Here is a 17,972-nt window from a genome sequence, read left to right on the forward strand (position 1 = left end):
CTCGATGCTACTTTGATAAAATGAAGAAATCACTCATAAAAATAGCAACCCACGTAGCTTGGCCATATATGGAGCTGGTGAGAGTTGACAGGGATGCCCCTTTGGACTATCTTTTTTAGAAAAAGCAAAATCGCAGCTGAAATCTCCCCCCACCCCCTTGCCGTCTACTCCTCCTCTGCCTTCCCTTCCCCTTCTATGACTCAACCAAAGACGAACTCAGCAGGGGAAAATTTTTGTATATATAATCGCAAATATATTGCATATATATCGCACATATACATACACACACACACACATATATACATGTACATACACACGTACACACAAAAAAACAGAATGTCAGATAACCAGTCGCGAGATAAATGAGTTTGCCCGTGACCGGGTATTAAATAGGAGTCATAAGAATCGTCCCGTTCTGGTGTTTATAAAAGACTAAAATACAAAGGTTTGCAGTACAGCGAACCGGGAGCTGAGTCAAGTGCTCGGCCCCTCGCGGCTCCTCCCCTCCCACCGCCCGCCCCCATCCTCCCTCCGCCCTCCCCTCAACACACTTCCTCCCCGCCTCTCCAGGAGAGGGCTATTAAAAGCTGCTGACGTCAAAAGGGACGGCCATCTTTGATGAGGGCAGAGCTCACGTTGCATTGAAGACGAAACCTCGAGGAGGTCAGGCGCTGTCTTTCCTTCCCTCCCAGCTCGGCGGCTCCTCCACACTTGGAACCTGCAGGGACCGGGCGAACACCACCCTCTGGAGAAGCCAAGGTAAGGAGCCCCCCTCCCCAGGTCGTGGTTCTGGCTCTAGATGGCTACATACCCAGAGGGGACCACAGCTGGGCAGACCAAGTGAGCTTGGGCAAATACAAGAATTTGTGCACCTAGGGTGCGGTATTCCGTGTGTGCGCGTCTGGCTAGACTCCCACCTGGGGCTTTATAAAGTATTTTCGAGGTGAGCTGCTTGGGGAAGGGATGAATGGGAACAGTGCAGGTGGAGCGATGGGGAGGAAGTGCAAGAATACGTACGGAATAATAACTTACTCTCTTTAAACAGTAGTGGGACCTTCTGTCTCTTCCATTTTGCGATGCAGTTTTAAGAGATGTTTAGGCTGTGGGGTTTTGGTTTTTTTTTTTTTTTTTTTTTTTTTTCTGTAGATCAAGAAAAACAAACCCTGTGGTTCTGACCCGATTATTAGGACTTGTCGTTAGGGCGCTATTATCTAGGGAAGAATTAGGGAGAAGGCAGGGTGTGGGCGCTGGGGAGGCGAAAGAAGGGGGAGTTCCCGCCCCGGGCAAGCTGAGCTGCAGCCGCCACAGCAGCCTCCATGCCCCACGGACTTGATTTATGCCGCCTGCTCCACGTCAACTGCAGGCTGGCGGGAGGCGGGCGGGTAGTGCTGGGTGGGAGGGCTCTGCGGAAGGCTGGCGGGGGCGGGGGCTCGGGCTCGCCTCCGTACTGCGGCGGCCAGCGCTCAGCACCCTGGACAGCAATACCAAGGGACTGCGCTGGCGCCCGCGACCTTTCAGCACCGCGGATAGCGGTCCGGCCGCCCCGGCGCACCTACCTGCTGCAGAGATGCCTGGCCGGGGCTAGATGTTCCAGGGCTGCAGGCCAAATTGCTTCTCTGAGACTTAGGTCTCACGGAGACCCCCTAATAGAGCAGGTGTAGTAGGTTAAAAGAAAAAAAGAAAGGAAAAAAAAAAATCCTGCCTACAGGACTCCTTTGGAAGCAATTACCAGCTCCCATCCTTAGCTCCTGCATAGCCTAAAAAAAAAAAAAGTCTACTTGTGGAAATTTTCTGTGTTACCCTCTCCCCTCCCCGCCCCCCCCCCTTTTTAGGTAAAAAACAAACACATTTTTAAAAATTTGCATTTATCCTCCAGTCAGAAATCAAGGGTTTTGTTTATTTCTTTCTTTTCTCTCTTTTTTTTTTTTTTTAAACACAGAACAGATCTGTCTACAGATCCAGGGTGATCATGAATGAGGTATATATGAAGATGCCAACACAATCTGTTTATAGGAGCGATATATATTTCTACATGTTTCTATTTGATAAAAAATGTAGGGGTAGTTGAACTAAGCAGAATCAACTTTAATAATGAATCCTTCTTCCTCTCTCCCATCCTTGTAATTAGGCATTGACACAAGCACATGCCCATAAAAATACATCTCTAAGAAATATTACAGGTCTTACAGGGTATAGATTTAACCTCTTTGGCCATAGTTTCAGAGTGAGGGGAAGTATTTCCTATGGACATTTGTTATCTCAGGATAGTTTCTGATTTTGACAACATTAAGACTGGCTTTCCTCAGGGGAATCTAACTGTGTCCTTCAGGGTGATGCAGATGAAAGGACCATGGTGTTAGGCTGAAACTGGACTCTGACCTAAAGATCTACTGCAATTTCCATTACAGCATTGCGGGATTTTGCTGAGGCAGTAATAAGTACTTTAACCATTTTCTACTCTGACGTTTGGAGACTGTGAGTGAACAAAAATTATCACAGGGATATTCCCAGCTGTTTGATATAGATAAAATCAACATAAAATGACCAGGAACAAAACTGTGCTATTTGAGTAGTTGTTAAATAAGAGTAATAGCGTCATATGTAAGAATGTTTATACAGCACGTTAAAGAAATGCTATCATGATCCCCTGAAAAGCCTTAAAATAAGATCTTGGATTGGGTTTAGTTAGTCATTAACTCCAACCATTTATATATTAGAGGTGCTCCAATGCCGTGTCCACATAGAGAAGGTACTTTCATTCCCAGCTATTTATTTCCTAGTGTTTTTTAAGGATAACCATGTGGTTCCATATAAGTATATACAGATCTGTTGCTGGATATGGATGTAAAATTATTATTCAAGAGTATGTAACTGCATGGAAGAATTTTACAACTCTGCAATCTGCAGATGAAATAAATAACTGTGTTTCAGTGATAGGAGGAGGGGAGACAAGATGGGTAGGAGTCTTGAAAAATGCTTTGACTTCATGCTGCATGTCCAGACAGCTCTCTGCGTAGTTGCGACAAATGAAAAAGCCTAACACTGCTGGAATTATGTGCTTGGACATTAGTAATTACTGCTGGGTTTGTTTGTTAGTGGAAGACTGGGGTAGTGGGGGCAGAGGTAGAGGACTGCAGTGAAGCTGGCAAAGGGTACAAATCTGGGAGGAAGTGTTGATGTGCACAATTATGGAGCTAATAGCTTACTGAAAAGTTTAAAAAAATGTAATTGAAACATGAATTTAACATTTACATTATTGATAAGCTTCAGGAAAAATATCAAGAGATTTCCTATTTTAAGTTTTAAATTTTAACAATCCAGGGCAATATGGTGAGCAGAGGCAGGAGCAGATGGACACAGAGATGTGCCAGGAAACATTCACACAGACCCTCCAGTGGTACCTGCTTGTTTGCTCATTGGCATTTTCTGCTTTACCACCTTGGCATTCAGAATATGAAACAATTTGTAATCTTATTAACCTCTCCATGGTAAATCTCCCAAGAATTCACAATTTTATTTTTACTTCGTTAAACATGCACGACCACACATGCACAAACACAATACAAACTGCCTCTGAATTCGCTTATATAAAGACATTTCTAAACTCTAGGTGTTGACCCCAGAGTGATGGTTATCAACCAGAAGACTGATCTATCTGCCAGTAGCACCTCTTCTCATAGCAGCCAGCCTTCAACAGAGCATGTAGGTTTTGACGATTAGGAGAAATGAGAGATAATTTGAGAAAGAGGTTGACAAAGGAGACATGAAGGATAAAAATAGATAGCTCTGCTTTTTATATGATGCACTATGAATAAACTATTTTTCTCACATCATGGAACTACTTTACAATTCTATAAAGGTAAGGCAATTGGTGTTTTCAGCCTCAGTGCTAAATATATTTCTGCAGTGTCATCCCTTGTCAGCAGGGACCAACCTGATTGGAAGACATTCCTCAATCAGTGAGCACCAGATACATAAATGAACCCCACTGAGGATGTAAAACCTCATGCTTATATAGTCTTTGACCTCAATAAGTTTAACACCTAGTACTTTTTTTTCTTTTTTTTTTTTTTTTTTGCGGTACTTTGGCCTCTCACTGTTGTGGCCTCTCCCGTTGTGGAGCACACAGGCTCCGGACACGCAGGCTCAGCGGCCATGGCTCACGGGCCCAGCCGCTCCACGGCATGTGGGATCTTCCTGGACTGGGGCACGAACCCGTGTCCCCTGCGTCGGCAGGCAGACTCTCAACCACTGCACCACCAGGGAAGCCCTAACATCTAGTACTCTTAATGAAAACAACAAACAATAAAAATTAATAATACCAGAAGGAAAGTGCAATAAAACAGTAGAAGAAAAATCATGAGAGAGTGTATAATTACTTGCCAAGTCAATGCGACCAAAAATAAGGAATGCAAATTCTGAGAAGGACAATATTTCAGTGGACTAGAATGATCGAGACAGGAAGCAGGACCTGAGCTGGTTTGGGAGGTTGGAGAGAGGTGAGGGGACTCTGCTAAGTAAAAGTTATAGCATAGGCAGAACTACAAGTTAGGCAAGCCCAAGGTATGGTCAGCAAACCCTGAAAATGCCCATCCATTTGGGTGAAGTGGGACGCTTATAAAGGGGAATATGCTGGAACTGTGAGTTGGAGCCGCCTATGAAAGGCCTTGAATGCCACACTGAGGACTTAGTGCTTTATCCTCTAAAGTTGATTTCTGAGCAGAAGCTGATATAACAAAGTAACCATGTCTTTTTTAACATCTTGGAATTGCTATTGACTGAGTGGAATTAAATTTACATTCTTCCAGAAATAGAGGGGAGCAAACTGTTATCATAAAGGATGATTAATTAAAAAAATAGTAACCAGTCCTCATTTAGTCATCTATTAAGACCACCCTTCAGTATATACATGGGCTTCTAAGTCCTACCCAGAAGTTAATTGTAGGTTTCAATTTTTCGTTATTGACTAGAACAAATTATTCAAGATGAGTGCCTACCAAGAAGATTGAAAATCGGGTCAGGCGTCTGGGGATGAGAGGTGTCCAGCAGGTACACTTGAATAATAAACACGCAAACACTCTCTTGGGCCCTCTGAGTATTCTGCACTGTCAAATACACTGACTGGATAGATGAAAAAAGATGCCAGGTTTTCTGTTCATGTTTCAGGCAGCATGACACATAGAACCAGCTCCAAGTGGCTAAAACTGGGGGAAAAAAAAAGGAAGGAAGGAAGGAGGGAGGAAAGAAAGGAAAGAAGGAAGGAAGAAGAAAGAAAGAGAGAGAGAGAAAGAAAGAAGGAAAGAAAGAAAGGAAGGAAGGAAGGAAGAAAGGAAGGAAGGAAGGAAGGAAGGAAGGAAGGAAGGAAGGAAAAGATACTATGGTAAAATTTTGAAAAACTGAGGTGTGGTGGGCAGTATATCATATTTCTTTCCCTACCATCCTAGCAGCCTAGCTGACTTTTGCTGATTACCCTCACTCCGGCGCTTGCTTGAGGTCTGAACTATACCCATTTCATTTTTAATCTTGTGGTTACTACTCTCACAGCAGAGCTTCACAATTCCAAATTCTGACAGAACTGCTGAACTGAAAGAGTCAATGGCTTCATGTGGAGGACTAAATGGCAGTTGCAGACATAGATCTTGTTGCTATTTCAGTTCTCACTGTGAAGTGTCAAGGGACTATTCTCATCTGTTCTTCACCAAAACACTGGCAGGAGAGACATCCTTAGGGTAACTTGTTGATTTCTAAGCTGACTCCCTGGGGCAAAATTGGAGGTAGTGACGTTTGATGCTTTAGGAGGTCAGACTGGTGGTTATTAAACTGAGTGCAGAAGGCCTTCCAAGTTATTAAGCAGGAAGGAGGAGATATGACAGAGCATTGAGGAAGCAGGACATGATGAGTGGAGGAAGAGGTTTTAAAAAATTATTCTTACAAGAGGAAAGAGGCTTCAGAGAAATTTCCAGAGAACCCTGTCTGCACTCTGAACTCTTCAGAATTACTGTCATTGCTGTAATAATAGCTACTTGTTTCTACATAATTTTCTTCACAAGGATCTCAAAGCACTTCACCCAATATAAAAGTCCAAGCAGTTTCTGATTTCCAAGTGAATGATACAAACCAGAGTCATATATGATATTAGATAACATTTCATATATGATATTTAGGTAACATTTAGTAAGCCATAAATCTGATTTAGAACAGAGATACCCAAAGCAGTGATTAATCAGAATAGGTCTGTGGGAGAGAAGAGAGAACCACTAATTCTAAAAGTTTTTACCAGTACTAGCTCACTGAATCTTCATAACAATCCTATAATCAGGGTGCTATTATTATTTCCATTTTACAGATGAGGAAACTGAGGCAAAGAAAACCTAAATAACTTGCTTTACATCACAGAACAGAGCCAGGATTTAAATGTAATCAGTCTGACTCCAGGGTCTAAGCTCTTAACTATATACTCTGCTACCTCTTGCATCATCCACATTTTTCATACTGGCTAAATAAGGCACAGAGAATGTATATGATTTTTTTTTTTTTGCAATATCTTTTCCCTTTCAGTTGGACAGCTGAGCATGATGGCAAGGATGCTGATCAGGAGCCAGGAGACCTGGATCTAGCCCTGAAGCAATTGCTTGTCATTTTCTTTAAATAGTCATTCAATCTCTATTGAACTCAGTTTCTTCATCTGCAGAATGGCAGCAGAATTGAACTAATGTTTTCCAATATGCCATTCAGAAGTCAATGATATCAGTGGTGAAAACTCTAGGTAGTAAGTCTGACGCCAGTGACCTGGTGGTCTCAGATGGCACTGCCTTAATACTGCTTCAGTAACTGACCTGACTCCCTCCCTCATTGTAAGATTAATTATATCCACAGCACCCCCTTCAATCTCTCTCTATTTTTCCCTCAGTAATTTCTTTGACATCATCTTTCTGAAGTCTTTCTGGTCAGACTTAAGAAATCCTGACTTTTTCCTCAAAGCCCTGATCTGAGTCATCACTGCTATGGGGATCTCCCCTCCTTCTCACTCAGATTTATTGCTGTCTGGAACAGACTATTTCTACAACCTGCCTAAACTTTTTATAATTCTTTTTTCAACCTAATTAACTGTTACAAAAAATTTCTTTCTAGACCCCCTTTTGATCATGTCTTTATGTCTGACTTAAAGCAATTTATTAGCTGCTATTTCCTCATTCCTCTTTTTTCCTCTGCCTCTTAGAAAAGGGGAAACAGAAGCTTTTAAAGAGTCTGTGAGCTCTTAAGTACTTAAAAAGTAACATTTCCATATGATCTGAGTTACATGATTTAAGTAGCCAGCTCAAAAACTAATAAAATTTGGAGGATGGAGAGGTGATGGTAAAATAACATTACAAAAAGTCTTCAAGGACAAGGGACAAGGAGAGGAGGAAGCTTTAAAGCCTATGAGATATAAAGTTTGGAGGTTAGCAGTTGGCGGTACAATATTTATTAATTAAATTCACAAGTTCCAGAAAAGCCATGTTCTCCTTGTTGCTATAAACTCATTCTTGCTGCAGATTTCAGCATCTTTCCATCACAGTAAAGCATTGACAAGGGGAGTTGCTAACTGATTTTCTTACTGCTGACTCACAGAGGTTAGCTTCAGTAGTGATCAACTGATGAGAAGAACAAATCTGTATTCCCAAAAAGAGATGGGGTAAATCCTGTTTAAGGGTTAGTGCTTCCTTTTAAATGCCTAACAACCATTCTGGTGAAACTCAAAGTGAATTAACAATGCTCACACCGGATTGGTACTGAATGACAGCTGCGCTAGGTTTATGAACTGCTTTCTGTGGTCATGGAAAAATAAATTTGATCCTCTTAGCTTGTAAAAGAAGTTGAGTTATGATCCCTGTGAAGGGAAAACTAAAAGAACTTACTTATCTATTATTCTATTTGGGGGTTTTTGTTGTTGATTTGATTTGGTTCCTATTACCCAAAGATGGCTAATTCTCAGGTCTTAAATTGAGACTGTTTGCACTTTCTGCTGACTCACCTCATTTTATACTTGAAGATGGTCCATTTTATACTTGAAGAGCAATGTTATTTTCCTGCTAGAATGGTAGGTCTGACAAAATGACCATCTGGTCCCTGCTTCCCCATCACTTCCTACATCCAAATGACCCTAGTTACAGATTTTGAACTTAAGAGATGACTTTTCATGCCTGCAGGCTTGAATGAGTGGTTTCTGTCCTTTACTGATGACAACATGTAAGAAAGTGGAAGCCTCTTAGGTGCCCCCTGAGGCTAGAGTCACCCTGTACTCCTGCCTCATTCCTATTCTAGAGAAATCTCTCAATTCAGCCCAGAGTTCTACAGGTTGAACAGAATTTCCTTCCATGGAAAATCTCAGACCAAACTGCTGATCACCTTTATTCATGTTTTGTACAATTTCATAGAATAGTGACTGACAAATTGCAAAACAGTATATTTCTTAAATTTCCCTGAAGTTAGTCTAAGGTTGGTCTGACAGCTAGTTACAGGTAAATCACACTGCAGCTTTTCCGTTGATAAACAGAAAGTAGAAGGAAATAAATGCCAGTAAGTCTGCTAGAAAGAACACTGGCAAACTATTTCAATATGCAGTAGTCCTGTAGAGTGAATTTTTTTTTACTTTAATAGGAAAGTCCATTATAACTTCATTATAACACTAGAAATCAAGATAGTGTTCCTAATTTATGCCTGAGAAATTGCTGAACATATCTACTTTTTCCAGTTTCAAGATGACTATTCCTGTATTCCTCAAACATAAATCAGCTGTCCTTATGGCACTCTTCACTAATTAATTAATTCAACAAATATTTATTGAGCATCTGTCATGTGCCAGGGAAACATAGTACTGGTTACTGAAGATAGAGCAGTGAATAAAACATGAATGATTCTGCCCTCCGTGTATTTTGATGGGCATCCCTTTTTGAGGTATTATTTTAAAAGACATGTTTCACATAGAATCCCTTTTAGACTCTAAGACATTAACCCAACTTAGAAAAGAACTTGGCTGTCTGTCCAAATATGCAGTTGACTAAAGGTTTCTACTGAGTGATCAGTGTCCATGGAAAGGTTGCTGTCATAAACAGAATGTAAATTAAGAACCAGCCTCAGCCATCAAGGAACTTAGTAAATATCTAAGATATCCCCTTGTATAAATTTGCCTCTATTTATGTGGCAGTATTGCTAAAATTTCCTTTCAGAACATGTTATGTTCCAGTATCCCAGTCTCTCCCTATATAGACCATTCCCCACCACTCATGCAGAGAACGGGTTAAGCTTCAAGAAACATGGTATCTCCTAGGCTAGAAAACCTAGTCCCAACTATAAAATTCATGAAGCAATGCAAGAACAGAATGACAGAGAAGCGGCAGCATCTTTTGGATGACAGGACCTCCCGAGCCAATCCACGTTCCTCCTCTGAAAACTCCTTATCATTAAACAAGTTTACAGATTCAGGATCAGATAGAAGAATGTATTAGTTTCCCAGCTCTTGCTTTTCAAAATTTACCTCTTCTTACCAATGAGCAAAGCTCCCATTTATCACATTGCTTTGTAATTATGTACTTATGCATTTCTCTTCCTTAACAGAATATAAAAGTCTTTGAGAGCAAGGGCAATATCTTAACCATCTTTGAATCCTCAGTACCTATAACAGTTCCTGTCACACACCAGCTATACAGGAAAAGAATGGGTGAGTGGGGATATCAGCTACCCCTTTGCAGAGAAAAGAATTCTACCACTGTAAGTAATTCCTTCTTTAATTGGTCAGATGTTATGATCAGAACAACTTGGGAATACAGATTCACCCTAAATGTTGGAATAAAATTATGTCCCAAGGAAGCACTTTTGTTCATCCCAACTAGCTGCCAAACTTTGGCAAATAAGTTGTTTTTCTGACCTGCTGTTTTATCACCTGTGCATCAGGGGCTAAAATGCTAATGAAGGATCTGAAGAGTCTCATGAAAAGCATTGCTAAAAGCAGGTTTATATAAAGAAATGAAGAACCATTGCCTATGACCTATTTAGGTCAATTTCACACATAAAACAAAGCTGTTTAACGTATATAAAATAGTACAGTCAAAATTCTTTACTTTTCATTAATATGGAAAGAATATTTTTGATGCCCCTCTTCACATGTTCACTGAGACATAGAGTCACCAGGGAAGTAGATTGGTGGCTTCAGCCATCTCTTGTCTTTGAGGCCACATATTTGCTGCTTCTCTGTTAGAATTGGTGGCATGGTGTATAGAAGCTCTCCATGTTCATTTGGCTTCCTAGAAAATGTCCTCCAAACACATCAATTTCTAACCTATCCTTTCAAACATCCAGTGTCCTTTTGCCTAGGAGAGAAAAATAAACTGAGGCATGATGTGGTAAATCAGTCCCATTTATCACTGAGAAAAAGCCATTACCAATGGAGCATTGAATGTTGCACTTTTCCCCCAGTCCTTCTTATGAAACAACTTTAAAACCACTGGTCAGTTACTCTGTGCCCTACATTCTCCAGCTGAGAATGGAGGTACCACTTGTTGACCATAAGAAAAAAGTAACTAACTTATTGAATGCCCATAGTATGCTGAGCTAGACCCTTGGCATACATTATCTCATTTAATTTCCATGACAACCTTAAAAGCATTTGGAATTCTTGTCTCTGACTGCAAAGCCCATGTTTTTCCCCACCACCTCATGAATTTTCCCACGAGTCGCACACAATCCGTTGAGATCTTCTAATAGAAAGTATGCTCCTGATATGTAGAACATGAGTCAGCAAAATCCAAAAACTCAGTCCTGCGGACTAAAAAGTCAGGTGAGATGTGGTGGTATGAGCTACCTGGAGAAACTAAATATCCAGACAAACTCATGGGGCACTGGATTTATCACCTATGCATCAGGGGCTAAAATGCTAATGAAGAATTTAGAGTCAGAGGGCTGCATACTTGGCCCGTCTCTGCCACTTCAGTTGTATCACCCTGACCAACTTACCTAACTTGAACTGAGCTTCAGTTTTCATATCTGTACAAAGAAAGCAATAGCTGCCATGCATACGTCCTGTAGTTGCTATGTGACTCTGAGCTAATGCTTGTGAAGTATCGTTACCTCCACTTGGGAGAGAAGAATGAACTGTTGTTATCATGTTCCATTGTCTGCTGTTTGCCGTGCCAGATTTCCAGTGTTCTTATTGCAGGCCATATGCTTCTTTTCCTCTTTATAATGTGGATTTTGCTTAAAGAAGTAACAGGTCCTGCCATCATACTATTTTTTAGCTTGAGCAGCATGCATGATAAAATGGGAAAATGTGTCAACAGTCTTTGATTTTTTCTATTTGTGGAAGGGTTTTTAAAATGCCTTTGAATTGCATCTCTGCTTTGGCTTTGTGACTTTCAGGATAACTTTGGAGATGAAGAAGCTCAGGTTATGCTTTAATGAAACACTGGTGCCCCTCTTGCTTAATGCATTGGGTGTTAGGGCCCTTGAGGAGTTAAAAAGAAATGATATGCAAAATTACTTACCCTTCTTTAGCTTAAGAAAAATAATTCTGCTGTGAGCTATTTAGTGAACCGTTATTGAAGCTGCATCTGTTGGCTTCATTTTGTATTGAGTGTAATGTTTTTTGTCGGGGAGTGTTGGGTTCCTTAGTAAATATTCCATGTGTGTTTTTGTATGTGCACACAATATATAGGCAGACAGGTGCAAACACAGACTCTTGCTTGCAGCCAGCTTTAGGAACAAGATTCCTACATGCATCACCTCATTGTCAAAACCTTTAGCTATATTCATATAAACCAATAAATATAATATATATATAACAGAGCAAGTTATGTGAACTGCAAAATGTATGATCCTAGGCTGCATTCACAGAATGATTCCTGTCCAAAGTTGGCAAATGCTCCCAAAACAATTCTCTATGCAGCAATGACCTCCAATTTTGGGAGAATTCCTGCAAATCTAGGCTTACAGGACACGAGAGCTTGCTGGGAAAGATTTTTGAAATCCACACTGTCTTTTGAGCACCTACTATGTTCTACTTGTTATATTACTGTCCATTGTAGCTAGTAGTATTATATTTAATTTCTACACAACCTCCTAAATGGTGAACATAATTTTCCACACTTGACTCAGAGAGGATACTGTTTGGTCAAGGTCCTACTAAGGTGCTAATTGCTGCCTCTCTCCACCTCCATGAACCAACTGATATATACGTTAGTGATGAAAATATCAGGATTTTTGTCAAAGCTTGATTGGGAGAAAATGGTTAGAACCAGCAGCCAGAATCAGACTAGTTCTACTTCTAGTCCTTCTCCAAGTCTAGACATGGAGAGCCACCAAAGGAGGAAGAGCTATGGGGATAAGTGTAGTCAGGCACAGCTAGAATACCTTAGGTCCTGCCCCTACTCCCCCACTCACCCCTCCCAAGGCGCAGAAGATTTGCAGCTTGGAGGAGCAGAAAATGCAACCTTGCTATGAGTAAGAAAAAGAAAAAGCCAAGTGGAGGACTGAGGTATGCTTCCTTACTGCCAACTTCCCATCTCACAGAGCACTTAAGCTGGGGGTTAGAAGGGCAAATAAAGAAAGGGGTGCAAGGGATGGTGGAAACCATCTTCCTAATACTAATCTTCCCAAAGAGTGAAGGTTCCTATTTTAAGGGACAAGGGAGGAATTAATGAGTCTGAGAGGCAGAGAATGGATCCTCCTTCCACGCAGCTAATAAAAGAGGGAACTTGAGTTTGAATTTAAGATCCCAAGTGCAATATTACTGACCCTTCAGAATCAGTGGCTCCTTACTCTAGGACATTGGTTCTCAAACTGTGATCTTTGGACCAGCATCACCCAAGAGTTTGTTAGAAATGTAATTCTCAGGCCCCACACCATCCTACTGTCTGAAACTCTGAGAATGGGGGAAGAGTTTTCCGTTTCCATCACCTCCAGGTGATTCTGATGCATGCTCAAGTTTGAGAACCAATATCCTAGAGATCTTTAGTAGCTCCTTCAAGTGTTCACATTGATCTTGAACTGGTCTGATGAGGATGAGGTGTTTCCCCTCTTCTCTGCTTTACAAAGGCTGTGACTAGGTATTTAGAGAGAGAAGTGCTGTCCTGGGGCACTGGAGAGAAGTCTCCACTCACTCTTCTGACCTAGTTATAAGGATGCTATTGTCCATCAGAATGAGTTTGAAGGATGAGGAAGACTAGTGTCCACAGAATGAAGACGGGGGTTGTGTGTGGGGGCCATAGGGCTCTTTGTTATCTTTTTTCCCCTGCAACAATGACTCAATCTCTGGCTCCCAGAATCTTGCTCCCAAAAGTTAACAAAGTATAAAATCTCACCAAATGACAGGATAGTCCCTTCTTTCTGCAGTCCGAGCCTGCAACCCCTGAAGGACACCAGAGAGGAAATGGTACCCACTGTGCAAAGGATAAAGCAGTTCCCATTGCTTTTGCTTTGGGCGCCTCAATAAACTGCCACAGGTGCAAGAAGGGGCCTGACCCTTTCCCACTCATCCTGCAATTTTTTGTTTGCTGCTCTGGATCAGAGCACCAATTGCCCTTGGGGAAAAGATCCTGATGGCTCACATCACCCTTCTTTTTAGCACTCATCTTATATAGAATTATAGATTTGGGTTGCTAGGGCAGAACATACAAATTAGCACTTTTTAGAAAATGACAAATGACTAGGCCCAGAGATAAATTGCTTACCAAAGTCACAGTGTGAGCCTTACAGCCTGGGCTCCTGACTCACAGTTCAGTGCTCTTTTATTGCATTGTGCTTTCTTGCCACTTCTGCCTCATCTTTTCCAAATTTTCTTTCCAGCACAGGCCCACAGCCTGCTCAGGAAATCTCTCAGTCTGCTGTTCCCCTCAGAGGTCTCCAGCCTCAAATGGTAACCCAACATTTATAAAAGCATTTTAGGAACATTCCCATGATTCTGAGCTGCCAGGTAGAGCGTCCTGAAATGATTGGCTATATTGCTTATGTCTATTTGGGTTTTGCACATGACAGAAAAACCCAAATGTAAGTGATTTAGGCAAAAATGGAGATGTTTGATTGCTCAAAGAATCTGAGTAAATGTTAAACAGTCAAACCATGGGAAGGGCAGAGAGGTTGCTGGAATTCAGGAACAACTCAGGGTTGAGTCGAGTTGAGTCAAGCACCACCAAGGCTCTCGTGCTGCCTCCTCCCTGTGCTTCTTTCTATACACTGACTTCATTTTCTCTTGTTAAAAAGTCATTTCCTCCCTCTATATATCAGAAACATGGACACCTAATTTGTACTCCTTGCACATCCACTATAGAAAAGGGACTGCCATTTTCTGTACCCCATGTTAAAAAATCTCAGGGAAAGGCTCTGATTGGTCCAGCTTGGGCCAGGTGCCAAGCTTACACCAATGAATTGAATGAATGCCAAGCTCCACACCAATGGTGTGGAGCATCACGGAACAGTATGTCTTATGTGCTGGAGCCACACAGTTCCGTTGGGGGAAGAACCAGGTTCAAGGTTGACATAATAAGCCATATTATGTGTCCTATGTACACAGACAATTTTTATCAGGTCACTTACCAAACACTTGCATTTGTTTAAAGATATTTTTGGGGTTTTTTTTTTTACAAGTTGTTTCTCCAATGTGATCTAATTTTTTAACTTCATGACAGCTCTGGAAAGGAAGATGATTTTTTAAAAAGTAACCATTTTGTGGATATACAAACTGAGGCCTAAGAAATTTGATTGCCCTGGAAAACATCACCTACCTACTTAAGTTGATGGCAGAGCCAGCTCAGAGGATGAAGATTGAACAGATGTTCAGTTTTGCTCCTAATCCATGGATGACAAGCTAATGACCCCTAGGCTTAATACTATCCACAAACTTGTTTCATTTGGCCAATGCTGAGTTTGCAAACATCTTAAATCTGAATGACTTAAGGCAGAGTATTTCTTCTCCAATTTGCCACAAAGCCTAACACCACTTGTCTTCATATACCTGCTTCAGTCCATACATCTGTATTATCTTCCCAACACCTGTAGGCATTTGAGTTTGTTTCCACTGCTTACCCAAGTTGTGGCATTCTTGGTGGTTCTGTGATCCTGCCAGAATCAGATACAGCTAGAAGTTTCCTGGGTTATCTTGTCACAACTTTTCCTAGTCTTCTTAAGTTATGTCAGTATTTGGAGACAAGATTGGTTGCCTTAAATAGACCAACCAAGTTTCGGGGTATTTTTCTTATTTTAATCTGAATAGAGTTAGCTTTTTTGTTCTTCCCACTGACCCTCCTGGCAGTCTGAGGAAGCCTTTGGATCCCTTTGCAGAGTCGTATTTTTTAATGTATAAAATAAAATACAAAGGATTTAATAGGAAACCAATTATATTAAAGTATAGTTATAAAAATATTTAAATTGTGGATAGCAATATATAATCTTTTAAAAATTAAGCATTAAATAATATTTGGTCCAATAACTACCATAATTTCAAAGTGGTGCTGAGAATATGATATTCTGAGATATTTGCAACAGCTATAAAGTGATATGAAAACATCCTGAGATTTCTACTGGTGGCTCATCAGGGTTTGAGCTCTCTTCCCGCCCCCTCAGTGGTGGCGTAGTGGGGTGAAGTCGATGGAGTGGAGGGAGGGGTGTGTCTTCATGTCATTCAGGTGCCAGTGACAGCTGGGAGACCCTGAAACAGTTGGTCTTTGTTAGGTAACAATTTACCCTAAAACTTAGCGGCTTGAAACAACTATTTCTTACCGCTTATGGGTCTGTGGGTGACCTAGGCGGTTCTTTATTCAGCTGGTCGATTGGCTGGAGTCTTGTTGGTCCACGACATCCTCACTTTCATGAGTGACGGTTGGTGCTGGCTCTTGGCTGGGGCAATAGGGGTGACTAGACCACATACCATTCAAAAACAGCACAAGAGGGCAAGCCACCAGGTGTAGGCACTTCTCAAGTCTGGTGAGGCCACATTTGCTATTGTCCCATTGGCCAAAGTAAGTCACGTGGCCAAGTACAGAATCAGTGTGGGAGGGGCACCCCCAGATTATGGATACTGAGAGGGGAATTATTACAGCCATTTTTGTAAAAATATCTACCACAGCCCCCCAGTCTTGGGAGCGTAAGTCACAGAAAGCCCGTCCATCTGCCATAGGCTGGCTCTAGGCTCTACCTGTCCATCCTGGGCCTGCATAACTTCCACTACATTCCACAAAGCAGGAAACCTGAGCATGCGTTATTATTACCCTGCCACTGTCAGCCTTCCAATTCCTTCCTCAGCCAGATTTGGAGCCCTTGGACTTAAGTTTTGGATATCCTTGGGTCAAGAGGGCACCTGGAACACCTTGCTGCATCTCTCCAAGGCACCTAAGCAGTCACAGACCCAGATGTCTGGTAAATTCAGGGAAAGTCAAAGGGAAAATTTTCTGCTCCGAACTTTGAGGATGAGTAAGACTTTCTGGGCTCAAACTGGAAAAAAATATCAGTTTCCTACTGTTTTGTGATGATTTTTCTTTATCTGAAATTTCACTTGAGCTTGTCTCGGCAAAAGCAGTTGTATTTGAAGTTTTTTTTCTGTCCTTCCAGAAGTCCCTCCTGTTTAAGAAAACCCTGATTTCTCCTATAATTTCAAGATCTCCCCGTAATGTTAGAAACAATCCTCAGCCAACCCTTTATCCAAAGAGTGCTTTGGAAATGGGAACCCGAGGGATGAGACAGTGGAAAAAACCCTGAAGCCTTTTCAGCTGCGCTGCTGCGTCACGGAAACAAACGAGGCACCTGCATCGGGGCCTCACAGCAGACCCACGAGAGCCTTCATCTTAACTCTTCCATAGATTAGCAGACAACGCCCGGCTCACCCAGCTATCTAGTCAGGCACTCTCAAAGACCATTCTGAGACCTGGCTGTTCATTTTCTCAAATCACTTCAGATATCAGATGGCAGACTCCTAGGATCACACCCTGGGCAGAAGAGCTGTCCACTTGTTCAATCCTCTACCGGCTTCAGGTTACTGAAACCCCAAAGCAAAAAAACAAAAGAAACTAAAAATGTAAAGCCTTCAAAATTCTTTAATCGGAATGCTCTCTTAAGTTGGGTCCTCCCAGAAGCAGACCCTGAGAGAAGGATGTAGTGCACATACTTTATTTGGGAGATAATCCTAGGAAGCAGTGATCAGTGAGCAGGGGAGCTAGATGGGGTGGGAAAGAAGCAAATACAGGGGACATCAGAGTGCAGGGTATCACCTGCTGGGGTTCAGTCCTGCTAGGACCTCTCTCAGAGGGAGTACACAATATGCCTGAATTACCCCACCTGAAGGGCAAGGAATTTAGGGTATTTATGTACCAACTCCCATCCTTCAGTGGCTAAGGGCTCTTCCCAGGAGCGTAAACTTGCACCCAGCCCAGTAAGAGGCTAAGCCTACTCCTGAGACTGGAGAAATCCCCAAGGCACCGAGTCATAGATGCTTGTCATAGAGGCTCTCAGAATATACAGGAGAGGTGAGTACCAAGGTGATACAGGTGGAGCATCAAGAATGGCTGCTACGATTTTGCAACTTGTCATCTCCAGACACCCCAAGCATCAAAACAGCTGTCTCCAGCTTTGGCACATTGATATTTCAGCCCTTCATTTATTCAACATGTATTCACTGGGCTCCAGCTGGGTACCATTTATTCAGCACCCGTCTGCTAGGCATTAAGCTAAGGTTTTTGCATACATCATCTCATTTGATTCCCATAACAACCTACAAGGTATTATTTGTTTCATTTTACAGCTGAGAAAACTGAGATTCAGTGAGTAATTTAAGGTAAGTAAAATTACCTTAGTCCCTCAGCTTGAAAATGACAGAGCTAAGATTCTAATCCAGGTCCATTTTCAAGTCTAAGCTCCACTCACTGTAACCCCAGCCCAGTTCTCAAGTTGCCTCTAGTGAGTTAACTCCTGTTCCTTCAGTGTTGCAAACCCTCTCTAAGGATAGTGGACTG

The 17,972-nt window shown here is 41.8% G+C and overlaps 1 protein-coding gene across 2 annotated transcripts in view; it reads left to right on the top strand.

Moving 5' to 3' along the window:
- Positions 1–608: 608 nt before the first annotated feature.
- SNAP25 (synaptosome associated protein 25) overlaps positions 609–17,972 on the top strand; it is a 79,607-nt gene continuing 62,243 nt past the window's right edge. For both annotated transcript variants that reach the window (XM_060031229.1, XM_060031228.1), the window contains exon 1: positions 609–759. The gene's annotated coding sequence lies outside the window, so the exon portion shown is untranslated. The remainder of the gene's footprint in view (positions 760–17,972) is intronic.

This window comes from Delphinus delphis, chromosome 15, assembly GCF_949987515.2.
Source record: "Delphinus delphis chromosome 15, mDelDel1.2, whole genome shotgun sequence".
NCBI classification, from domain to species: Eukaryota; Metazoa; Chordata; class Mammalia; order Artiodactyla; family Delphinidae; genus Delphinus; species Delphinus delphis.